Raw genomic sequence first — 27237 nt, forward strand, 5'->3', positions numbered from 1 at the left:
AAAATTATTCTTATATATATATATATATATATATATATATATATACATATATATATATATATATCGTAAAAAGTACTTATATTATCAATATGTGCCCAATGATTGCTATGAAAAATACAAAAGTTGCTAAGAGCAACTAGTGATGGTCTCTACTCTCAACCTAAAATATGTTTCATTTTTAAGACACTAGAAATGCTGATAGCTTCATTTAAAAAGGGACTATTAGCAGCATCTAATCAAAGTTGCCATCTTAGTTCACTCATATCCAAATGGACATCTAATATTCTCCCCTGTGGGTCCTTAACTAAATGTTGTATGATCAAAAACTGAAAATTGTGGTTACCCATTTGGTGTATGTGTCTTGCCAAAGCGTTAGTTAATCTAACGTGCTTAATGTCAGATAGGTGTTCTCCTATCCTATTTTTAAATGATCTACTAGTTTGTCCCCATAAAAAGCAGGACACGTCAAACACTTGGCTAATTACACTACATTGGTAGTACCACAATTAAAATGTTCCTGAATGTGGATAGTTATTCCATTTAACACAAATTTGTCCCCTGTCTCCAAAGTATATGGGCAAAAATTGCAGTGTTGACATTTTAAATTGCCTTTTATTCTGTTTGAACAAAAATTACTATTCTCTTTGTGCCCTTCAAGTGCATCTTTAAAGGACCTATCCCTTTTGTAAATAATTTTTGGTCGTTTTCCTACTTTTTGGGCAATGTTAAGGTCAAATTGGAAAATATCCCAGTTATTGTGGACGATGTCTGCAATCTTCTGTGCGTCTTGGTTGAAACAAGTAACAAAACCTAAAACTTCCAAAAGGTTCCGTTGTTTGAGTGACAGCACTGTTACCATCCATATCATAAATCAAAATAGGTTTAAAGTGGCCCTTTTCTCATTTTATTCATTGATTAATGCACTCATGGATTTTTAATTATGTATGTCTTTAAATTTTTGACTTTTTGAATTATTTAATTGGTAGTTTCAGTTAAGGGTTGGTTACAAAAGGCTGGGTTTTGTGATTGTGGGTGTATACTTTTTCTTGTGTTCTGAAGAAGTCCCTATTCATTAAGGGAAGAAAGCACTTAACTTTGTGTACCATTTGGAAATGAATTGTGCTTTTTACTGTTCCTGCTGTTGCCTTCCATCCTTGTCATTTTTTCTGGACCATCCAAACTTTAGCAAGCCAACTCACACCCACTGGTTCTAATCCAAATGTAACCAATTCCAAAGCCATAACTCCCTTCAGTCTCCAACCAGTCTCCACTCAACTCATTAAGACCCTACTTAGGAAACTAAATCCCACCACCCTGGCTGCAGACCTCCTCCCAGCTGACTACTTACAAAAGGCTGCAGATGCAATTACATACCCCTTCTCTGTCCTTATCAACCGAACCATATCAGAAGCCATCATCCCCGGCATATGGAAAATCTTACATCTCATACCTCTTCACAATGGGGCAGTTCCACTGAACTGTCTACCTACAGGCCCATAGCTATTTTGTCACCACTAGCTAAGATCATGGAGAAGTGTGTTCATATTCAATTCATGAAATATCTCACACAGAGCAAAAAACTATCCAACTCGCAACATGGCTTTAGGCCTAATCACAGCACCACAACATCCGTCCTCTCTTTCACAAACACTATAAATCACTACCGTAACAATAATGTACTGACCTCTGTTCTCTTCCTAGACCTATCCAAGGCCTTTGGCATGGTGGATCACAAAATGCTAATGAACAGCTTGGAGGCCTACAACTTAAACAAATTAAATGGTCTGATTCCTACCTACAAGGCAGGCAACAGGTAGTACTGTGGCAGGGTAACCTGTCCTCACACCTCCCCATCAGACTTGGAGTCCCCCAAGGCTCAATACTAGGTCCCCTTTTTTGCTCCATCTTTATAAATGAATTTAGAACAGTCATTCCAGAGGCTACCTAAATTCAATATGCAGATGACTCAACCTTGATCTGCTCTGCCACCACCCCAGCAAATCTTACCACAATAACCCAAAGCACCTTCAACAAGGTTGAAAAATGGCTATTAAACCAATGTCTAATACTAAATCCCAACAAAACTAAGTTACTTCTCTTCACCCCAATGTATAGGACCACCTTGCCACTGTTTAACATAACAGCTAATAATGGTACCATCATCTCCCCAGCAACCCAAATAAACTGTTGGGTGTCACGATCGACAACACCTTCATATTTGATGTTCACAATCAAACTATAAAAACTATCAATAAAAAATTCGGTAGTCTCTATAGGATCAAATCATTCCTCACCCCACAGGCTAGAATTGCAATCGCCTGCTCCCATCTTCTATCTACCCTTCTTTATGTCTCCCCTCTCTTCTCCCACCTGAGCAAAATCGATCTTAATAAATTGTCATGTTACAACCACATTGACAGATTTGTAACTGGCACACCCTACCATAACCACCATTGCTGGAACCAGAATCTCCTGGGCCGGCTGGAACTAACCCACCTCCTACAGCTCAACTAGCTCAAAGTAGCCCATAAAATACTCCACCATCCGGACATTACTCCAGCCCTAAGAAACATAATCTGCCCCTACAGCAACAATCGAACACTCCGCTCATCCACCAAACTCCTAGTACTTACAATCAAATCCAACCATATTGCGGGCGACTCCCTCTTCGTCAACTCTAATGGTAAAAACTGGATCTCACTACCAGCTGACCTTACCCTAGAGTCTTCACCAAAGATATTTAAATACAAACTTAAAAGCCACCTCGCTTTTAATAAATGCCTTTACCCGTCCATCCCTCTTCATCTAACCAGGGAGATCCTTCACGATAGCTACTCAAGGTATTGACTGTGTAAATAAAATATCTTAAACCCAAGGTAATATGTTATCAATACCAATTACTTGAATAGAAATGTATACCTCAGGCCTCATGGATGGTTGTATTTACTATGTCTGCAATCAGCTTGTATGTCTGTAACCTCAATTACTGGACTATGTATTTTTTGTAATGCCTATAACCTAAGTGCAATGTTCCTAGTATTTGTAATATGTATATGTAACTTGAAGCTTTTCTCCCCGGGACTCCGTTGAAAATGAATAAATTATATAGTGTACATGAAACAAGCATGGATAGCTATACTATTGTGTATATGTCTTGCGAGGCAAGTAGGGTAAAAGTAGATATGCCAAGGTGACACTGAGAGGGAGGCAGTGAGAAATATAGGTTTAGAGGGAGTCAAATAGGAAATCAGGTTATAAAGGAACAGGAGATGGTACAAGGGCAGAGCCATTGAGAAGACAGATATAGGTGTAAGGTCTTTTTGAATATGGGGGTACTATTAATGGTCCTAAGAGAAGGTGGAAGAGCATTCCAGAGTCTGGCAACAGTGAAAGAACAGAGATACTGACCTGCAGGGAGTTTTGGTCTATTTACTTGGAGAAGAAATTGGTTTTCAAATCTGAGATGCCTATTTGGTTGATAGAGAGTTAGAAGGGAGGTGAGGGATGGGCACTTGAGAGGTTTATTTATGATTTTGTGCACTATAGATAGTTGTATGTGTGTAAGATTTTGTGGTAGTTCAAGCCAATTCAGGGATTGTAAAGAATGACAGTGATGGGAAGAGTATTTTGCATTTGTCACAAACTTAGCAATTTTGTTGTAGCAGGAATCCATCTTAGTTTTTAAGCAGGACTGGGTGTTTGTAAGAATGGGGGCACTGTAGAGGAGAGAGAGAGTAGGAGGAAGGTTTGGGCAAGAATTTTCTCATGCAGAAATGTAAGAAGTGTTTATGTCTATAGTGTCCCAAGTTTTTGGTGTGTTTTTTGATGTTGTTGTTGTGGATGTGTTGGTCGAATGTTAAGTTGTCATCTATAGTAATGCCAAGTAGTTTGGTGTGGAAGACTACCTCTATGACTGTTTTATTGGATGAGTAGATGGTAAAGTTTGATTTGTTAAGGGTGTTTTTTTTAGGTGTAAAGATCAAGAGTTTGGTTTTGTTGGGGTTAAGGGCAAGGTAGTTATTGGTCATCCAAGATTCAGTAGTGGAAAAAGCATTTTGGGTTGGGGCCAGAAATTCTGTTTCTGAGGTGCCAGAACAAATAATAGTAGAATCATCTACGTATTGTACTATAGATCCATGAAATACAGTGGAGTGAAAGTTATTAATGAAGATGCTGAAAAGAAGAGGTTGCAGGACTGATCCTTATGGAACTCCAGTGGCAGTAGTGAGAAAAGGTGAAAGGGAGTGTAGCCACTTGGTGGATTGTTGTCTATTTGTAAGATAGTTGTAGAACCAGTCAAGTGTGGAAGTGGACATGCCTAGGTGTGAGAGCTTAGAAAGGAAGAGAGAATGGGAAATGGCATCAAAGGCCTTAGAGAGATTGAGGAAAAGTGCGGAGACAAGTGGGCCATCATTGAGATAGTGGTTGACAGTGTTCAGAAAAGAGAGGAGGGCAGTTATAGTGCTGTGTACAGGTCAAAAGCCATGCTGAGTGGTGGAATGGAGTTGGTTTTGGAGTAGATAGTTCATAATTTGAGGTTGAATGCATTTTTCTAATATTTTAGGGATGGGAGATAGTATGGCAATTGGGCGGAAATTAGAGATTTTGATGTTGTTACTGCCTTTATGTACAGGAATGATATAGCCTTTTTTCCATATGGAGGGTACAGAGGATTCTTGGATAGATATGTTTATGAGAATACTGATAGGGTAGCTGATAGATTTGACTGACATTTGTAGATACCCAGGTGGTAGGTTATCTAGGGTGAAGCTACTGGGTTTGAATTTTAGCAATAACTTAGTTATGGTGGAACAGGAACAAGGGAGAGGGTACTGGGCTGTGGAAGGGAATTTGGAGCAGAGAAATGAGTTTTTGGGTTGTTATTGTGACTGATTTGTGGAAAGGTAGCAGCCAGTTTGGATATAGACTCTATAAGGTATGAATTGAAAAGTGAAGCAAGTTCAGCAGGAGTTTTGTCAGGATTTGGACAAGGGTTACTTTTTGCGCCTGGATTTAGTAGAATAGAGAATGAGTTCCAAAATATTTTTGGGTTATGGTTACAGTTATTTTGGAGATGAAGACAGTACTGTGTTTTATCCTTAATGACTAGACATTTTACTTGGCTGTGGAGCTGTTTGAAGAGTTGGAGTTCAGTGGGGTTTTCACATTTCTGCAACTTTTTCCATGTTCTGTCTCTAGTAGTCATAAGTTGTTTGGTTTTTCTAGACAGCCAGATTGCTTGATTTGTTTTTATTCTCTTGTTTCGAAGGGGGGCCATTCTATTGAGGATGTTTAGGAATGTTGAACTGAATAATTCAACAGCTTCTTCCAGGAGTAGAGATTTTAGAGGACTCCAATTAATTTTAATTAGTGTTTCATTGAAATTTGTTTGGTTGAAGTTAGCTAACTTTCTGGTGGGTTTGTACTGGTGATGATTTGGAGTTGTGGAGGTACTGCGTATCATGTAGACAGGCTGATGGTCACTAATATTGCAGGGGAGAGTTCCTGCTGAAGAAATTTTGTTCGGGTCAGAGACTAAAATCCAGTTGAGAATGGAACCACTGTTGTTGTTATTACTAGGTTGGGTTATGCTAGTAATGAGCTGAGTGAAGTTATAGAGATTGATGGATACATTGGGAGACAGAGTTGTATGGTTTAGCCAGTTTATGTTAACATCACCTAAAGTTATTGTTTTGTTGTGGATATTATTAGAGAGCCAGGCTGAGATTTCTTCTAGTATAGAGATATTATTGCCTGGTGGTTTATATAAGACTACCAAACTTAGAGTTTTGAATTTGTTCATTTTTAGATATGCAATGATGAGTTCAGCAGTAGAGAATTAATGGATGGAGTTAGAGTGAGGAACGATGGGTAGGAAGTTAGGGTAGAGAAGAGCTACTCCTCTCCCTTTCTTGTGAGGTGTGTCTGATCTTAGACAAGAGAAACATGGAGGGAGAAATTCAGTGTCTTTTACATACAGCTTTAGCCATATCTCAGTTACAGCAAGTATATTGGGATTGAAATGGCATATCCAGGCATGGAATACTGGAATTTTGTTTCTCATACTCTATATGTTAACCCAGCCACTGGGGATGCACAAGCCAGTGCATTTCTTTGTGCCGGTCCCAAGCCGGATAAATGGGGAGGGTTGCATCAAGAAGGGCATCTAGCGTAAAACTTGGCCAAATTATTCATGCGGACACAAGAAAAGATTTACATACCGGATCGGTCGAGGCCCAGGTTAACAACGACCACCACCAGTACTGTTAGCCAACAGGGTGCTGGCAGAAATTGGGCTACTGTTGGCCGGAGGAGGAGAGGAGATGGTAGGGATGTCTGAAGGCAGGAAGAGAGGAGAAAGGCTAGGACTGTGGTAGTGAGGGTCGGAACTTTGAATGTTGGCAGTATGACTGGTATAGGGAGAGAGCTAGCCGATATGATGGACAGAACGAAGGTTGGTATAGTGTGTGTGCAAGAGACCAGATGGAAGGGGAGTAAGGCTAGGTGTATCGGAGGTGGGTTCAAATTGTTTTATCATGGTGTGGATGGGAGGAGAAATGGCATAGGAGTTATCCTGAAGGAACAGTATGCTAAGAGTGTTTTGGAGGTGAAAAGAGTATCAGATAGAGTGATGTTTATGAAACTGGAAATTGATGGTGTAATGATGAATGTTGTTAGTGTATAGGCTCCACAAGTTGGGTGTGCGATGGACGAGAAAGAAAAATTTTGGAATGAGTTGGATGAAGTTGTGATGACTGTACCCAAGGGTGAGAGATTGGTGATTGGAGCAGATTTCAATGGGCATGTTGGTGAAGGGAACAGAGGGGATGAGGAAGTGATGGGTAGGTATGGTGTCAAACAAAGGAATGCAGAAGGTCAGATGGTAGTGGATTTTGCGAAAAGGATGGACATGGCTGTGGTGAATACATATTTTAAAAAGACAGAAGAGCATAGGGTGACATACAAGAGTGGAGGAAGATGCACACAGGAGGATTATATCTTATGTAGGAGGGCCAGTTTGAAGGAGATTGGAGACTGTAAAGTGGTGACTGGGGAAATTGTAGTTAGACAGTATAGGATGGTGGTTTGTAAGATGACGTTGGTGATCAAGAAGAGGAAGAGGAGTGTGAGGGCAGCACCAAGGATCACATGGTGGAAACTGAAAAAGGGTAATTGTGAGATGGAGTTCAGGGAAGAGTTAAGACAGGCACTGGGTGGCAGTGAAGAGTTACCAAATAGCTGGGTAACTACAGCAGAGCTACTAAGGGAGATGTCTAGAAAGGTGCTTGGTATGACATCTGGACAGAGGAAGAATGAAAAGGAGACATGGTGGTGGAATAAGGAAGTACAGGAGAGTATACAGAGAAAGAGGTTGGCAAAGAAGAAGTGGGACTGTCAGAGAGATGAAGAAAGTAGACAAGAGTATATCGAGATGAGGTGCATGGCAAAGAGAGAGGTGGCGAAGGCTAAGGATAAGGCATATGAAGAGTTGTATGAAAGGTTGGACACAAAGGAGGGAGAAAAGGACCTGTACCGATTGGCTAGACAGAGGGACTGAGCTAGGAAAGATGTGCAGTAGGTAAAGGTGATAAAGGATAATGAGGGAAACATACTTACAAGTGAGGAGAGTGTGTTGAGCAGATGGAAAGAGTACTTTGAGGGGTTGAAGAATGAAGAGAATGAGAGGGAGAGAAGGTTGGATGATGTGGGGATAGTGAATCATGAAGTGTAATGAATTAGCAAGGAGGAAGTAAGGATAGCTATGAAGAGGATGAAGAATGGAAAGGCTGCTGGTCCAGATGACATACCTGTGGAAGCATGGAGGTGTTTAGGTGAAATGGCAGTGGAGATTTTAACCAGATTGTTTAATGAAATTTTGTAAAGTGAGAGGATGCCTGAGGAATGGAGAAAAAGTGTTTTGGTACCAATTTTTAAGAATAAGGGTAATGTGCAGAGCTGTAGTAACCACAGAGGGATTTAATTGATCAGTCACAGCATGAAGTTATGGGGAAAGAGTAGTGGAAGCTAGGTTAAGAAGGGACGTGATGATTAGTGATCAGCAGTATGGTTTCATGCCTGGAAAGAGCACTACAGATGCGATGTTTGCTCTGAGAGTGTTGATGGAGAAGTACAGAGGTTAGAAGGAGTTGCATTGTGTTTTTGTAGACTTAGAGAAAGCATATGACAGAGTGCCTAGAGAGGTGTTGTGGTATTGTATGAGGAAGTCGGGAATGTCAGAGAAGTATGTAAGAGTGGTACAGGATATGTACAAGGGTAGTGTGACAGAGGTGAGGTCTGCGGTGGGAGTGACGGATGCGTTTAAGGTGGAGGTGGGATTACATCAAGGATCAGCGATGAGCCCTTTCTTATTTGCAATGGTGATAGACAGGTTGACAGATGAGATCAGACAGGAGTCCCCGTGGACTATGATGTTTGCAGATGACATTGTGATCTGTAGTGAGAGTAGGGAACAAGTTGAGGAGACCCTAGAGAGATGGAGATATGCTTTAGAGAAAAGAGGAATGAAGGTCAGCAGGACTAAGACAGAATATATGTGTGTGAATGAGAGGGAGGATAAAGGAATGGTGAGGATGCAAGGAGTAGAGGTGGCGAAGGTGGATGAGTTTAAATACTTGGGATCAATAGTTCAGAGCAACAGTGAGTGTGGAAGAGAGGTGAAGAAGAGAGTACAGGCAGGATGGAGTAGATGAAGAAGAGTGTCAGGAGTGATTTGTGACAGACGAGTACCAGTAAGAGTGAAAGGGAAGGTCTACAAGAGGGTAGTGAGACCAGCTATGTTATGTGGGTTGGAGACAGTGGCATTGACAAAAAGGCAGGAGTTAGAGCTGGATGTGGCAGAGTTAAAGATATTAAGATTTGCACTGGGTGTGACAAGGGTGGACAGGATTAGGAATAAGTATATTAGAGGGTCATCCCAGGCTGGAAGGTTTGGAGACAAAGCCAGAGAGGCAAGATTACGTTGGTTTGGACATGTGCTGAGGAGGGATGCTGAGTAGATTGGGAAAGGGATGCTAAGGATGAAGCTACCAGGTAACCGGAAAAGAGGAAGGCCTAAGATAAGGTTTATGGATGTGGTGAGAAAGGACATGCAGGTGGTTGGTGTGACAAACCAAGATGCAGAGGACAGGAAGACATGGAAACAGATGATCCGCTAACCCCTAACGGAAACAGCCAAAAGATGATGATGATGACTCTATATGTTAATGGTGGTAAGATTTAGGGATTTGTGAAAGTTGGAGGGGGGAAGGGAAGATGGAGTAGGTCCAGAGTTGGGGTAGATATCCCTACACTGGGCTAGTGGTATTATTAAATGTGGTATTGCTAGGAGTTTGTGCTTGAAGTTATAATATGTTGTGATGGGTGTGGTAAGTGGGGTGTTACATGTGTGTAAAAGGATTATGGGTTTGAGGAATAGCAATGTATTAGTGGTGTAGAGACTAGATGATATACTGGAGTAAGATTTGTAGTTGGAGGGTTGGGCAGAAGTGATAGAGGGGGTAAGTTAAATGTGTGTGAGTTGGATGAATTGTAGTTAGGTGAAGAAGGATTGAGAGAGATAGAGACAGGAGAAGTAGTATGGTCATAGTATTATTATTGTGGATATAGATTGACTGAGGAGGTGTTGAAGGAGGTAGTGGGTGGGGGAAACAGGTATTGTAGAGAGTAGGAGTAGGTGGTGAATAAGGATGGAAGGAGGTTGAGTAGGGTAAGAGTTAATATGGATATATTGAGTGAGTGGGGTAGGGTAATTGAGTGGAGTGTAAGTTAAGTGGTTAGTTGGTGTGGGTGTGGTTTGGCTAACTATAAATGTAATTGAAATGGGGTGTGTGGGAATGGGGGTAGGGGAATGGAGTGGGGAAGGCCCAGTCGACTTGTACATAACTTGAAGATGAGGGAAAGAAAAACAATCAGTATGGTTAGTAATGTAGAGAGTAGAACTCTAAGTGATAGAGAAGTAAGGTAAGTGGAGTGGGTAGTATTTGTTTTAGCTTGAGTGGTAGATTGGATTTGTTGAGGTGTTAACAAATAGGAAGCAGAGGAGCAGGACAAAAAAGGTACAGAAACAGAGAGAAAGAACTATTTACTGACTAAGATGATAGATAGAATAGATATAGAAGCTGAGAGAAAAGTTATTTAGTGACTAAGATGCCTTATATGGGGGAATTAGTATTTAGTCGGGCTAGAGCAGAGAGAAGTGGGAGAATAGTATAGTCAGGAATGGTACAACAGCGTTATGCAAGGTGAAATAGTTAGGGAGAGTGGGAGGTGTTGGGATGAAGGCCAGGGAAAGTAGAGTGGTATAGACTGGGGGGTACTAGGGGGACAAGAGGGATGATGTATGATGGGAACTAGAAGAGAGACCGAGTTACAGAAGCAATTAGAACTCTATGTCATTCTTAAAATGAGGAGGTAGGATACCAGTAGTTAATGATGATTAAATATATGGGTTAAGGATTTTGCAAGACAGCAGGCCCTCAATCTTCAGGAAGGATTAGTTTATGTTTTCATCATTATGAAAGTGGTTTCTTTCATGTTTTCCAATTTTTTTTTCTCCTTGTATGTTAAGAAATTATCTTAAAATGAAAAGGGATATTATACGGCTCTCTAGGAAGCCCACCCACAACTATGATGTCTTCATTATATGGCAGTTCAATGAGGCAGTTAATGCAGAAGATTAAGGCTATGCGCTCTTAAAAAGCTATAGTCTCAAATCCAGGGTTCAATTCCCTCAGCCTTCAATTGCCCACCATGTTTAGTGAGATGTGTATTGTTGTTGTCCATCATGAAAAGTGCAATGTGTAATATGACATCATTCTTGCCATAACCTGAAAAACTTTGGCATTAAACTTTTATCCTTAATTTAAATATGAGTATCCATATGTTAAAATTACTTCTGAACTAAAATGGGTATTCAATAATGCTCAGAGTATGTCAGCCTTTGATACTATTAGGTCCTTTGGTAAGTGAAGTAATGAGTTATAACAGAAATACAAAATCAAGTTTCACAGACTGTTTCTTCTCCAGTAATGTTTCTCAAAGAGGTTTATTTGGATAAGTACTTTCACCAATTGACTCTCAGATCCAGACCAGTTCCTTTAGTTTTCTGTTTTTGTTTCATCCTAGCTGTAGTCTGCTGGCACCATCAGGTTGGTTTAAAGTAAATAGGGTGACCACAACTATTTGGGACCTGTAATTTATTTCTGGATATTAAATAGTCATATAATTTAGATCTCAGTCTTGTAACTCACACAAAAAGACAAACTCTTCTGTAATAAGTTTTTGTTAAGAGACAGAGTACAATGTAGATCTCTACATTAAAAATCCTGTCTGCTATTTTAATGACTGTAGCAGCTGTCTGCAGAAAGCCAAAGCACACAGTCATTGTTCATATGTAACACTGGTCTTAATTAATAAAAGTTTATCTTCTGCTTTGTTAGTAATATTTTTGGTCTGGGTCAATCCAGTATCCAGCTGTTGACTACTATTAAAAGAATTATATTTCATCTCATTGAATGCTGTCAAAATATCAGTGAAGTATTCCTAAATGAAGGTGTGCTTGCAACTGCATTTTTATCATCCATCCATCCACAACCCTTTTTTCCTGTTTTTTGCACTTAGGGTCAGGGTGTCACTTCAACAGTGAAAGTGACAATCATCTGGAGCCAAGGTTTACATTGGCAGGTGGCCAGCCCTGCTGCTGTAGTTCTTCTATATCACATTTCATTATATACAATGATTAAATACATCATATACTGAAATTAAATGTTATGCATTTTTATTTAAAATGGGTGATATAGTATAAATTCAAAACAACTGACACTTGTCTAAGATAACCTGACTCAGTACATGTCCTACAAAGGTTTAAATTTGTACATAGCAAAAATCAAGGTCCTACTTTTTTTCTTGCACTTGCAATGTGAGAAATTACTGAAATGTAACAGAACTGGGAATTTGTCCTGGTTTTCATACATAAATAGAACTGGATGCAAATTTAAGAGCTCATTTGAGTGATATTAATTTTACAGAATATGTTTACCTATACCATATTCAAAAAGGGAAGTAATCTGTTAAATGCATTATCTAAGCTAAGATATGCCATGGTAGACTGACTTAGGGTAACTATTTGAAATGCTGGGACCCGCTATAAGCAAGTCCCAAAATATGGAGACTGAATGGCTGAAAGAACAGACTTGCTAAGTCCAAGATACCATTTCTTGGAATATTCCCTTTTCTCGGAGTTGGTATATACAAATTAGGGGGGAGGTGGGAGGCTTGCACCGAGATGCAGGGGATGCAGGACAAAAAGAAGTTTTAAGGAGAAGAGCAATCTTAGAGATTTGCTCTTCTGTTTTCATTTTTTTTCCGACATGCTGGCACTCAACTTTTCGAGTGCCAACATTTCAAGAGTGAGCCCTGACCTAGTCACTCATTTCAATAACTCAGCCTCTTTATCTTAAGGCAATTTTGCTGAATCCTTCAGAGAGTTGCTGGTGTTTTAAAATATTGGAAGGCATGGCATTATAAGTTTAGCTAACTTTTCTGTATACTACCAGCAGTCTCAGTTCTGGTAGGAAGAATGCTTTCCATGTTCTGACATCTTGTTATGTAAGTAGCATTATATTCTGTCATGCATGCAAACATACACAAGTAGCAGTTCATTTAACATATCTGACAATACAAACATAAGCTTTATCTTAAATTATAAAAAACTTGCTCTCAGCAGAAGTGACTTACTCTTGTTGTATATATTGAATCAAATGCCTTAATAGAAGTACATTATTATAGAAAAAATTCAGACGTTAAACAGTTGTAAATAACATTAGCTGATAAATGCCATCTACAGCATAAACTGAAATGTACCAATAAACTGGGAACAATGATAGAAGATTAATGGCAATAAGTTATACAACAGTTTTTATGCTACATATTAAAATGTACTACTGTATGGGAAATTACTTCATGCATTATATTTTGTCCACCTTTTTGGATACATTCTCTCCAGGACTCCTCTGGAAACATGTTTCTCCTCCCTAAACCTTTACTATTTAATGAACAGAAACAATTGTATGTTGGTCTTCACTGTGTCTGTATCTATTTACTTCTAGTTTGCCTACCTTAGAAACTGAACCTTTAGTGGTTCTCACTTCATGAATCATATATGCTGAATATACTTTATAAGGATTCCTTACAAACTACTTACCGATGTTTTGTGTATATCCTGTTAAATTAAATGTACACACAACTAGTCAGGTTTATGGTGTCTTCATCATCACTGAAAAATCAGGTTATATACTACTCGGCTTCCATGCCCAATCATCAGCCTAGGCAGACTGTATTCGATCAGACTGGAGTAACTGATAAATTCTATTTCATCTTCTGTTTTTATATTCTGTATTCCTTGTATATTAGTCTGATACATGTGCAACATTGGTATTTATGTTATTTATTTATTTTATTTGTTAACTGGGTGAATAAGCTCGTTCTAGGAACCTTTTCAGTCATAACAAGATACAAACGGCAAAAATAGTACAGTAGTACATCACTAACTAGACAGCACAGTAATGCAACACAATGAGGCAGTACAGTCGTAGAGAGAAAAAGAGTTGCAAATTAGGTTATATTAAAATACAGTTGGCAAAGGGTAATTACAATAGCTAAGGAAGAAATGTATAATTAAAGCAATGTAAAAAAATGTTCATAAACTAACACTAATAAACAAACAAGTTAATTAATTATACTAGCACAACAAACCTAAGTAGTCAGAGAATACTCACAAACTCTAAACTAATTAAGACACTTAAATGCAGAGTCAAGTCAAGCGTACTTAACTACAATATTATACCAGAAGATTAATAATAATAACAACAATAATAATAATAACCAGATTTAATATTGCTTAACAATACTGACTGGAGATGAATTTCTGCATCTCAAAGTTAAGCATACAGCCAAGTGCAGGTGATGTTAACCTGCATCTTCAAAAAATTTGCATTTGTATTGATTTGTCAAGTGTGTTTTTAGCTAGATACAGAATACTTGCAGCTCTGAAATGTTATGATGTTCTTTTTGAAGAACATTCTGCAGAGTGGGGGCTGCTATGTAGAAAGCCTTGTCCAAGGTGGCTAAAGTATATGAAGATCTTTGCAACTGTGAGCTTCGATGACGTCTGTCTTTATTCAAAGTACCCCGCAGGAATAGCAGTTGTTTCAGTAGTGGTCAATAACTCTTACTAAGCAATCTGAAGTGAGTGTGTTTAGGAGAACTTAAGCTCCTGCTTTAACAGGAAGCCCATTATTTTTTTCTCTAGGAAGTTGCAGGGGTGCTCATCCATGGAGGCTGAGAAAATTAATCATATGATTTTGTTTTCAGCTGTTTGTAAACAGTCAGTATTTTGCTGAGAAAAAAGTGATTCAGGAAGGAAGACATATTCTAATCTAAGAATGAGTACATGTCTGGCTATGGTAGTCTATTCCTCTTTGATAAGTAGGTGAGACATTTTGTAAGACACCTTTTGCTGTAACAACAGTTTGTTTAAGAGTCTGCATGACTATAGAAGGAAAGATGTTAGATGTTTTTGTTGGGCAGTGGCAATTTATTTTATAGTGGGTCAGTTATAATTGGGGATTGTGGACTGTGTAACAAAAAACATGAGGGAGGATGTGTAAGTACTGGTGATTAGCTTACTATTTATAAACCAATTCCATATATGTGCAAACATCTTCTGCAGTCATCTGGTACAATTAAATGGAGATTTAATGTTACATCATCACCATAAAGAGTTAAGTTTAACTTGGAAAGGTCACATAGAGCAGATTTAATAAATAGTGGGAAAAACAGACGACCTTATACTGATAGCCATGCTACCAGTTTTAGTACGAAAGAATTATAAACCCCCACCTAAACACGCTGTTCAACCTCAGCCTCTCCACAGGCTATGTGCCCATAGAATGGTGCACAGCAATGGTTATTCCTCTCCACAAAGAAAGGGCTACAACTGACCCTGGTAATTATCACCCCATAGCCCTGACTAGCCTGGTCTGCAAGGCTATGGAGCGCGTCATCAGGGAACTAATTAACAAAGACATTGGGAACCTACAAACACTTGACCCGACCCAGTTCGGCTTTGTTAAGGGCAGATCATGCCTACAAATCTGGTTGACTTTTTCGAGACAGTCACCAAGACCATAGACAAGGGAAAGGTGGTTCACACAGCCTACCTTGACCTCGCCAAGGGTTTTGACACCATTCCCCACTCATGTATTACAGAAAAACTCACCAGCCTGAATATAAACCTCTACATCACGAGATGGGTTGCCAATTGGCTTACAGACAGAACTCACACTGTAAGAATAGCGGGCTCCAGGTTCGACTCTAAACCAGTCACAAGTGGTGTCCCACAAGGCTCGGTCCTGGGACCCCTACTGTTCGGCATATACTTCTCAGAAATACAGGCAAACACAGGAGGACTATGGATAACCAAGTTCACTGATGACTGCAAACTGGAAGCCATAATTGACTCTCCGGCTGACATGGACATCCTCCAAAAGGGCCTTACTGAGACGGACACCTGGTGTCAAAGTCATGGCCTCAAGCTAAATGCCAAAAAAATGCATAATCATCCCATTTGGTAAAAACAAAACACCCACGAATTACCACATAGGTGGCAGCCCTCTTAATACAGAAGAGGTAATAAGAGATCTGGGGACCCAGGTAGATAGTAATCTCTCCTTTGACAATCATATTGCCAAAGTAGTTCGGAAATCCTTCTATGTGGCCCATCAAATTACGAAAGGGTTCACATCTAGAAATAAAGAGGTTATAGTGCCCCTCTGCTCGTCACTCACTAGACCCATCATAGAGTACAATGCCCCATTAGGGATGGACCTCACAAGACAACAGCTGGAAAGACCACAAAGGTACCTCACCAAGAGGATTACTGGCCTAAACATATGTCCTATGCAGCCCGACTGAAAAAACTCTGGCTGTACTTAGTGGCATATCGCTTACTCAGAGGTGATCTCTGCCTGACTTACAAAGCCATGTCCAACTCAGAATTGATGGACATGCTCCACCTAAAGAAATCCAAGTCACTGCGAGCCATGTGCTCTAGTGAGTTAAACCTCGCCACGACAATAAATAGAACATTTCTAGAGGGATAGATTCCTGTCACAGAGACTCCTCTTGCTTTGGAACAAAATTCCAAATTACATCAGGCAGAGCCCCTCACTAACACTCTTCAAGAGAAACCTTGACGAGAGGATGGGTAACAGAAAATACACCCCTGGGATCACTTCATTGGCTCTGCTTGTCAGAGGATCATTTAATTAATCAATGGGGTGGCGAAAGCCGACAAACTCTGGCTAGGCTTATAAATGCCCTCAGGCAAATAGCCTAGTACCTACCTATGAACCTATGAACCTATATACTACAAAATTTTATTCTGCAGAAAGCTACTGAGCCATTAGACCACGTCATTGTAAAAACTGACTTTGATTAGTTTAAATAATAGTAGGCTATGGTCACCGATTTCAAAAGTCAATTTATGATCTAGGAAAACAGCAGCACTTACTAGTCTTTTTTGATGTTGGTAAAAACGTAGTTAATTAGGCTATAAAAGGCTGTATGAGTGCTGTAATTAGGTATAAAACCATGTTTTTTGCCACTCAAGGCTGTCAGACTGCTCTAGATTGGTCTGAACCCATGTTGTTTGTCATTCAACATGTTATATTTAAAGATATACTCCAGGAGTTGCATGCAAATTAATTTTTCTATCAACTTAGCTGATGGGCATGTGATTATTATTGGATGATAGCCTTTAACTGTGTTGAGGAGGAAGTTTTTGGCAAGGGTAAAAATCATGCTATGTTTGAAGTAAGGTTAGTTAAAGTTGTTGTGTGAGTTAAATTAAAGCTACATATTAGGGGGCTACGTGGGATGGATAAAGTGGGGTGTAGGATATGGAACTGAAGATTGTAGTGAAAGTTAATATTTTCTGGTATTTTTTTTTTAATTGTTGAGCTTGAAATATTTTATAGTAGAATGGGGTATTCAAGTATTGAGTAAGAGGTATCTGGGGAGTAGGCTGATCAACACGGTTAAACAAAAGTTCAATAGGTGGCGGAGGATAAGATATGCTATATTTTAGGTCATTGTGATTAATACTATGATGGAGCTTAGTACCCTACTTAGGAAATACAGCCTAAGTTTCCTTGTCCTTGGTGGCTTGCCAGAATTTCTTACAATGTTTGCATGCATTTCTTTGTGGTAGGCAAATGCAGTCTTTTTAGATGGATTGGTGTAGACTTTTTGAGGGATTGATAGCTAACAGGTTTGTAAGCATTTTCTGGACTGATCTGAAACACTTATTACATTTTGTGATGAAGCATTTATAATTTAAGGCAGCAACTGCTGCTTTAAAAATGACCAGTACTGAGAAGTGTGGGAACTAAGTTCCATTTACAAAAGTGCAGGAGCTCCATTTTAAGTCATTTTTCAATTTAATTGCTGTAAACCATGGGTTTTGTGATGCAGTTCCTACATTTTGTTAAGATAATTCTTTCATGTTTTTCATGGTTTTGCTTGGCTTATATTATAAATGAATACATGAGCATTCTGGCTTACATTGTCTATAAGAATATGCTCATTATAATTGCCTAACAACATTCTTTTTCCAAAAAAATGAATGAGTTTGACTGCTCAAGATTTATGTAAACTAAAATTTAGTGTCTGTTAGACAGACAAACTCTATGATATTTTAATAGTAATATGATGGTGACAAAAATTAATTAAATGCTGGCTGTGTATCTCCAGGGGTGCCATCGAGAGACAGGAAAGTGATAGTGCCTCTCTTTCAAGTATTGGAATAATGTTTCTTTTCCTGTAGGTCTTACAGTGGGGGAAAAGTGTGTCACTGCAGGTGACTGTACAAAAGAAGGCAACTAAGATGGTGGTACGGAATGGAGAGACTGGTTTAAGAAGACAGGTCAAGAGACTTAAAACATCTGTCACTAGAAAATGGGAAATTCAGAGAGAGTGTATAAATCAATAAGATGGAATGAGATTGAATTAAACTGAAAATGAATAGTGGGAAGAAGGGACATGGCCAACAGAAGAAGAGGATACCAATTTAATACAAATACAAATATTGTCTTGCATAATCAACTGATAGAATGGGGTTAAGACATATAACTCTATTAAGATGCTTAGGATTCCTGGAGGGAAGAGACAGAAGTGGGAAAGCCATCACTTTAGATGTTCAATTTTTTTTGCTAGTGTCTTCATGTAATGCACATCAAAAATTATTTGCTGCTAAATGAAAAATTATCAATGAATTAAGATATATCTGAAAAATACAAAGACAATTTAATGTGCCTTTGAACTAATGAATAAATGAATAAATGATTTTTGGCTGCCAGTAAAGAAAACAACAGTAAAGACAAGCTCAACATTACAACCGAACAACGTGACTTTGTTAAACTATTGCAGGATTGCAATATTCGTGTTATGAAACCCGATAAGGGTAGTGGCCTCATATTTATGAACCAAGTGGACTATAATAACAAATTATCTACCCATTTGGATACTGGTCCATATGAGAACATTAGTTTAAGTGAGGTCAACACAGCATACAATAGGATTAGAGCTACGGTTGAAGACTTGTTTTTAGAAAATTTAATAGACATAGATATTTACACCTATTTGAATGTCTTAGCACCTAGAATGCCATCTTTCTTTGGCGCTCCAAAAATCCACAAATCTATTAACGAACCCCCCTTTAGACCCATTGTAGACGGTAGAGGGTCTATCTTAGTAGCTTGTGCCAAATATGTAGACAGTTTCTTAAAGCCATTAATTGAAAAAGAAACCCAGATATGCAGAGACTCATGGAGTTTCCTTAAAAATATTAACAAGATACCTTTTGACCCAAGTTTAACACTGATGACTATAGATGTGAAGGACTTGTATACTGTCATTCCACAACAACTAGGATTGGAATGGGTCAGGGATTTTCTTGAATTTAGAAAAGTGGAACAAAACATCATTAACACAATAGAAACTCTATTAGAGCTGGTGTTAAAATATAACTTCTTTGCTTTTAACAACGCTACATATAGGCAGACCTCAGGAGTCGCTATGGGATCGCCATGTGGGGGGGCATTCGCTAATTGCGTCATGGCCCAATGGGAAAACACACTATTATTCAATAATGTCCTATTTAAAGAACATGTCGCCTGGTATACTAGGTACCAGGACGACATGTTTGTGTTATGGAAAGGGCCCTTGGATATGGTAACACCCTTCATAGAAGACATAAAAAAGCTTACTGATTTCTTAGATTTCACATATGAAGTAAATAATAGTGAAATCAGTTTTTTGGATATAAAACTGAGTAAAGACATCAGTGAGTCTAGATTTATTAGCAAAATTTATCGCAAACCCACTTACTCTAATGGTTTTCTTCACTTTAGTAGCTGTCACCCTTACCATCAAAAAAAAGCAGTAGTTAAAGGACAGATGGTAAGGGCAGCTCGTATGATCACTAAAGATGATGATTTTTTGGACGAATGCAGTAACTTGAGTAAAATGTTCACAAACAGAGGGTATCCTGGCCCTTTGATTTTGGAAGTTAAAAAAGAAGTAATGTTCAAAAGAGAATCAGGACATTTTAAGCCCATTTTATGTAAAGAAGTTCTGCCCACAGTTGGAAACCAAGATGGGGTTTTAGCTGAGGATGGAAATACTAACACAGTTAACATTGGTGTTAGATTTTTATGTACGTTTTCAGTGGACCATCACTTCATAAGAAACATTTTACAAAAAAATTGGGCATTTGTAGTAGAGGACAAACACCTGCAGCATCTGTTTGGTACCTCACCTATGATAACTTACAGAAAAGGGTTTAGCTTGAAATCCTTGTTAGAAAGGAATAATAAAACCGCCTTCCATAGAACAAAAGGGATGACCAAATGTGGATCTTGTCACCAATGTAAATTCATACAGGAAGGGAATAACGTCTTTGTAAATGGACAGAAATATAAAATTTTGGGTAACTTCAGCTGCGCTTCTAAATCGGTGGTCTACGTAGCTAGTTGCAAGAATTGCTTGGCTTTCTACATAGGAAAGACAGAGCAGGCCTTGCGCAAGCGGATATATGAACACTTATATGCAATAACTAGAAAAGACGCCAATAATGCATTAGCTTGCCATACCATGGAACATCACGATCATGTCTTTAACTTTGCTGTTTTAAAGCAAATTAAGAATGATTCCAGGTCAGGCCCATGGCAAACCCTGTTAGAGAAAGAGGAATTGCTTTGGCAAATAAGGACGGCCGCACACATAAATCCAGGTTTAAATGAATCGATTTCTTTAACCTGTATATTAAAACTTTTAGCTTTAAGGAGATAGTAACTATAATAAGGATAGGATGTATGTAATACAATTTTAATACACATATAAATTGTTTATATTATACTATATTTAGCATATTAGTATATATTTATTTATTTATTATTTTTGTAGACAATCATTAGAATGGATTTATTATTTATTTATTATTATTGTTTATCAACTATTAGTAAATAATATAGATTATTTTAGATAAAAATACATATATATATATATATAAACAGGTTAAAAGTATAACATCATTTCATCCTTGTATTATAATTGCACTTTTTTAACATATATAGGCATGTAGTTAATATTTAGACATCAGGATTATTCCCATCTACCTTCAGCATCTGAGATAGTGGCTGAAGAAAACCTGACTATGAGTTGTCTTTGAAAAATGAAATGAAGACCATTGTGTTTGTTTATTCTGGTTAATATATTTTCATTTTGACATGAGTATATAGATTAAATGTATTCATACTATTTTAAAACTTGTAGTTTAATATTTTTAATATATTTTAAGAGGGTTGTAGGTTAATATTTACGTTAGCGTATAACTAGTGGTCCGGTTAACATGAGCTACGGAGATTTTCTAAACAAGCTTTTTTAAACAACACTAAAGCATTTAGTGAAATTGTAGGTGATGAATTTTATTTGTGATGTCATAATTGATTGATTAATTATTACCCTACTTAATAGGGAGTGGTTTTGTAACTCAGTGTTTTGTTTCGTCTGAGGAAGGAAGGATACAAAGCCTTCCGAAAGTGCTTGTTTAAAAATTAAAGTTCTAACGCTGAAGATCAAAGTTCCTGCCTTTTTATTCTAATTTTTCATTTGGACATACTGCAATCGTGGGATTATTGGATTCTGGTTGAGTGTTCCCTTCGCACTCTTTGTTTTTCAACAGTTTGTTTGGCATTCTTTAATCTAATAAATGAATACACATTTAAGCACTTACATGGTGAAAATGTTGGAATCATTCATTTATTTTCTCACAAGTTCCTTGAAGGCCAAAACATGGAATACCACAAAGTATAAGATGATATTCTGGCCAGCGTAAATTAAATAATTATCTAAACAAACATCAAAATTATCCCGCACTGATTGAAAATCTTCAGACCTTTCATAACTTCAAGGTCAAGACTGCATACCAGTCTGAAAGGCCTCCTGAAGAATGGCAAAAAATTTTTAATATAGGTTTTTATTATTGAATGCCACTGAACAATACCTACAAAATGTCACCCGCACTGTCTAGTCTTTTTTGCCTTGACTGGGAACTATAGACTTGTACATTCTTGGAATCACTCTTATTTAAAATGACTGAGGTTCTGGTATGAGAAATGCAGCAGAAGAATTTATGGACTCTATCATAAAATTTAAATGGAACATGATGTGACATGGAACTGCTGGGACGAGGATTGCTTTAGATGAAGCTTTAGATGAAAATTCAAAACATTAAGATCTTAAAACATAAAATACTAGATCAAAATTAATGAATTCACATAATGCCAAAATATGCTCCTTTCAATAACTTACATGCTGTAAAACAAGTGATAAGGTATTTCAGAACATTCACCAATGCTCAGAACCACAGATGCCAAAATAATTTGTTTTTGTGTGTGTGTGTGTGTGTGTGTGTGTGTGTGTGTGTGTGTGTGTGTGTGTGTGTGTGTATATATATATATATATATATATATATTTTAAACCAAGACCATCAAAAATAATCTTAAATTAAAAATAATCAGTCCATTTTCCTTGCTTCAGGGGATGCCAAAGTATTATTCATTGATAAATTACATGTGTTAATGTTATAATTTGCTTTCAGTACCTGAGGAGAATGAATAAAAATTGGAATCTGGAAATGAGATGGTATTCTATTCACAGAATGCCATTGCCCATATTCCCACACTACAATGGAGAAGGTCATGGTTAGCCATTCCATGCCCTGGAAAGTAACCACTTGAAGTAAGTTGCTTAGAACAGCCAGTTTGAAATAATTTAACTAGAGAAGCCAGTGGGAGCAGATATCCAAAGTCTTCAAGGATTTTTTGCAGTTATGTTTATAAATAAATGTATGGGTCTACTTCAAGTGCTCATTTGCTATTACCTTCCAACACACTTACTCACTACCACTAACTAGAGAAAGCATGTGCTCTAACTCCTACCACCTAAATCTTACTTAAATATTTTGTCCACAGCACCTGACTCTATTAAACTGCATAGGCATAACCATTCCCTAACTCTAACCCTAAAACTCTCACCAAGTGTCTTATCAGATTCCTCATTTCCTAAATTTAAAATTCCCATTTACTCCCTAACCTCTTCCCAAAACCTAAATTCCCTGATTTCTCCATAACACAAAACTCCCTTTCTGAACCCTAAACTTAAAATCCCTCTCCTGCTCTATAATGTTAAACCCCTCTCTCACTCACTGCCTTCCTCCTGCTGCCATGCTTACTTTGTTTGAATCAGGGTTCAAGCGTGAGTGTCAGCGAGTATGATCTGGCTTTAAGACCGCTGCTTAGGAGTCTAGCACTTATAGTAGGACCCAAATAAAGTGCTAGGAAACCATATCTGTGGACCATGATAACAATGAGCACTGTCAAGAAGTGGTATGTTCATGTTTGTTTAAATATTACTATGATCAAATGTGGGGAGGCTGTGTATGAGAACATCAAGCTGAATTATGTTAATGGCAAATAGTTCATTCCACGTAAAGATATCATACATCTGACTGAGGTCTAAAATATTATGGATGGATGGATGGCAGGGTATTCTGAGAAAGCAAAGAGATGATGTTTGAACAGAACAATACATGTGCAGGAAAAGAGGAAGCTGAAATATTTTACACTGGTAACCACTTCTTTCACTTTCATGACAAACTAACATCTAAGGGGCAAAATAGGAGACAGACTATGTTAAAATAGAAAATTACATGACCACTGTTATGGTATCATCAAAATTCTTTCCACAAAGGACAGTATATGAGAACAATAAGTTGAAACACTTTACTGTGACCATTAGTTTTTCTTTTTCTTTCTTTTAAAATCAGACATAAGCAATGTATACAAAATGTATCTATCTTTTAGAGACAGTCTATACATGAAAGCAAATGGCAGTTACATGATCACTGCCTAACAATCACTGATATGTCTTGGTGTTGGCTTTATATAGGTCTCTGAGGGCAATAAACAAATATATTACTGTGACCATTTCAGCACAATCAAGCATCACAGATGCACAAAGAAATGTCTGTCTCTGGGGAGGATGCATGCTGTGTGCGTAAGCAAACAGTAATTACACAATTTCCATTACATGATTATTAATATGGCTTGTTCATGGCAACATGATAAAGCACTTCTCAGTGACCATGATTCCATTTTCACATTCACCATAATTAGAGGTGTACACAGAAAGTGTCTGTCTTCCCAGGAGATACAGAAGTCTGTTCATTAAGGCAACTGACCACTGATGTCAGTCACAGGTAAACAGTCATTAAGATGCTTGTTAAGGACAGTGTGTGTGTGTGTGTCTGTGTGTGTGTGTGCGTGGGGGGGTGTATATGTGTGTATTGAAGGGATTCTGTATGTGAAAAAAAATTACATATTTTACTTGGACAATTGTTGTGACTTCTTCATACCTGAAGGAGGTTCACCATCCCAGAAGGTATGCATTTTACTGAAATATAAAAGCAGCAGAAACTACTGTTTGTTATATGCTAGAAATTCAGTGAAAACACTGCTTATGCTTGGTTTTTGTTAATTTATTATTATACTTTCACTGCGTTTTAGCACAAATGGCTTCAGATTAAATTTGACAAAAAATATGCACATCTTTAGTTTTTTTTCTCACTAGGTGAATATGCAACACTTAAATCTAAATATATTTTGTTTTTATAAAATAAAAAGTAAGATTACTACATGTCCTTGAAGGTTACATCCTACAGCATCAGAAATATTAATACTAAAAAGCAAAAATTATTACTGATAACTTCGACTTGGCACTAACATTCAATATGCAGATCCTCTGCAGTTGCAACTTAAGTACCCTCTACCTATATACAGATGCTTTTGCCAAAAAAGTGTTATTTAAAATGTCAAACTATACAGACATATAACCCTGTATTGGCTGACTCCACCAGCAGACCTAGATGGTCATTACAATATGCCAGGATGAGAAGTTGGATTATAGTTAATTTCCACTAGGTATGAGAATATGGTTATGCTCAGAGTGAAATAATGGAGTATGTTCAGAGAACATCATGATATAAGAAGGAGAAATCAAATACATGTCTCCAGACAAAGCACATTTTTTTTTATTAAAAACATGGAATGACTAAAATGTTCATGTAGTGAGTATGTGTTTGTGCTGCTGTCAAATTCAGGATTGAGCTGCAATGAAATCAATAATGGTAGCACGGCAGTCTTGGATGCATTTTGTACATGATTATTTATATTTTATTCTTGTTTTCTCTAAGAACTTAACAGGTATTTCACTATAATAATATCTCATGTTGATCTGTTTAGATGTGCCCATTAGGGGTGGGCATCTGACTTCTGCTTGGACTACCATAAGAAGAACATATCAAGATGACAAAGATCCAGGATTTACAGCTAAAATCTGAAAATTCTATTGTCATTCCCTGAAAGTTTCATTAAAAGTTTCTGAAGCAAGTGCACTTAAGAAGCCCCATGGGGATGGAGTAATCCTTTTTGCCATATATAATGCTAAATTCTATTATTTGTGACACAAAAAGTTTATTATTTTTGCATTTTGTTTTGTTGATAAGGATGGTTCCCTGAAAAATTTTTTGGAGCTGAAAACTCCTGCCATAATATTGTGAATGAATTAACCCATGGTATTTCACTACTTAATTAGTGTTTAGGCTACTAAACTGCCATAATGATTCCAAGAAAAGGAGATTCTCACTTCCTAGCAATATAAATTGTGAACTAGGTTTTGTAGGTGGAACACTTTACATTGCAAATTAATGTACGTGATAATGTAGTATTGAAACCACAATGTAAGAAAGAAGTTGCTCTTCTAAAGTCTCACAGTTTAGATTATACAGAATGGCTTCCAGCTTTGTGTAAATCATTGCACAATACCTAACATGATATAATTCTGTGGATGTGATAACACAGATAAACCAAATAGATAGAAAACTTATTAATATTTATTTATTCGCCAAAATCTCACACCTTTAATATTAGTAGTACAATTGGATATGACATGCATTGCACAACAAAGATGCTTGGAAACAGCAGCAATACACGTTGAGAAGTCTGTATCAAAGGGCACTGCTACATGATTTTAATACAGCTACCGCAGATAAGGTTTTACAGGCATTTCTGTATCATAATCTAGCATGATTCAGTATGATCAAATTACACTGACTGTGTGTATATGACTTCTGACCAGGCTGCAGTATAGAATACATGTGTAGAATATATTTTTACTAGGTTGTCATTACATCAAAAATAAAAATCCTGTATATTTCTCAATAATATTGAAATTAGTATCACAAGATTTACGACTGTTCCATCAAATTGGACTTGCATTCACTAAATTAAATTATTTGAAGATAACGTTTATACTCAAAATCAACAATTAAATGCATTCTGTGGCTGAGGGTCATGACATTATACTAAGAAATTTGGTAGAACACTGAAAATGTTTTAGGGAGATTATTCTATCCTACATGGGGCCATCAGTAGTTGGGTATAGCCCTTTGGCTGCCTCAGTGGCCATTGGCTATTAAGAAACATGTACATATGACACTTTTTCAGCCTGATAAATTCAGTATATCTCTGAATCACATTGTTAACATGTTTTTATAAAATATACTCTTCTGAAAAAGTGACATTTGTGTTAATTTGAATGTTATAGCCATACATGGCTATTTTGCTTGTTTTGACAAATCATGCAAGTAAATCTGCTTTCTCTAATTAATTCATGCAAGGTGCAAGTAGTAAGGAAATGGAATGTTTTTCACTGCCATAATCTGGCACATGGGAATATATTCAATTTCCATTCCCAGTGGGCACATAACTTCTGTTCAGGCTAATGTACACTACAACATGTCCAAAACATATGTTTTCTGAACTCTGAGTTTCATTAAATCAGAAGTAAATATCCAATATATTTCTTACTGCAACACATGCTGGCAAGACTATCCAGCAGTCTTGCCATGAAAATTTATATCATCTTGAAGCAGAATGGGGATACTGTCAGTTGTACGTATTGTCAAATTCAGCTCAGAATGGATTCTTGAAGTTAAGACTACAACATTTGCAAAACAGTCAGCTGTAAACAAAAGTGTAGCTTTTAGTTGTGTTTGGAGTAAAACATATAAAAGTTATCAAAACATACTGTTGTGATTTAAGCACTAAAACAAATATGCAGTTCTGAATAGAAATTATATTTTTAGATATTGGGGCATAAAAATAAAATTAAAATATGTTTTCACTATAATTTGCAAATGCTTCGCTCATTTGGCAAATGTTTATTTTCATTCAGGACTGGACTCAATATAAACATGTTTCATAGGTTATAAAGCTTGTATTTCTTAAAATGTAATGAAAATTCACATTGGAAATACATATCTTTATATCTCGGGAGCCAAAAACTGTCTGTTAGCAAGGGAACAATCTTGAGGAAATTGAATCAGGAGAAAGGTAACAAAATGTTTTTTGGACTTTAAGGTTCCCGTTGTATACTATGCAGTGCTAAAACTGATAAACCTAACATCCGTTATTCAGTGGCATCTGTTTATCCACTAGTAGTATTGTTTTCAAACATCTACTATGGACAAGTGTAAGA

General features: G+C 37.4%; 1 protein-coding gene across 1 annotated transcript in view; it reads right to left on the minus strand.

The window, feature by feature from the left end:
* Positions 1 to 27237, minus strand: part of LOC122787152 (RAS guanyl-releasing protein 1-like) — a 1047578-nt gene that overhangs the window by 114868 nt on the left and 905473 nt on the right. The gene's annotated exons all lie outside the window — the stretch shown is intronic.

The sequence above is a fragment of the Protopterus annectens genome, chromosome 1.part0 (genome assembly GCF_019279795.1).
Source record: "Protopterus annectens isolate FY-2018-M chromosome 1.part0, PAN1.0, whole genome shotgun sequence".
Lineage (NCBI taxonomy): Eukaryota > Metazoa > Chordata > Ceratodontiformes > Protopteridae > Protopterus > Protopterus annectens.